The sequence below is a fragment of the Mandrillus leucophaeus genome, unplaced genomic scaffold (assembly GCF_000951045.1).
Source record: "Mandrillus leucophaeus isolate KB7577 unplaced genomic scaffold, Mleu.le_1.0 Scaffold615, whole genome shotgun sequence".
Lineage (NCBI taxonomy): Eukaryota > Metazoa > Chordata > Mammalia > Primates > Cercopithecidae > Mandrillus > Mandrillus leucophaeus.
This window is the reverse complement of record NW_012106642.1, coordinates 640,787-641,313: the sequence shown is the minus strand read 5'-3', so window position 1 is coordinate 641,313 and position 527 is coordinate 640,787.

Here is a 527-nt window from a genome sequence, read left to right as displayed (position 1 = left end):
AAAAAAAAAAAAAAACAATGAATCCAGGAGCTGGGTTTTTGAAAAGATCAACAAAATAGATAGACCACTAGCCAGACTAATAAAGAAGAAAACAGAGAAGGAAGAATCAAATAGACACACACACACAAAATGCTATCCCCAACAAGATAAAGGGTGGTATCACCACCGAACCCACAGAAATACAAACTACCATCAGAGAGTACTATAAACACCTTTATGCAAATAAACTAGAAAATCTAGACCTGGCTCACACCTGTAATCCCAGCACTTTGGGAGGCCAAGGCAGGCGGATTACAAGGTCAGGGGAGATAGAGACCATCCTGGCTAACATGGTGAAACCCCATCTCTACTAAAAAAGTACAAAAAAATTTAGCCAGGCATGGTGGTGGGCGCCTGTAGTCCCAGCTACTCAGGAGGCTAAGGCAGGAGAATGGCATGAATCTGAGAGGCAGAGCTTGCAGTGAGCCAAGATCATGCCACTGCACTCCAACCTGGGTGACAGAGTAAGACTCTGTCTCCAAAAAAAA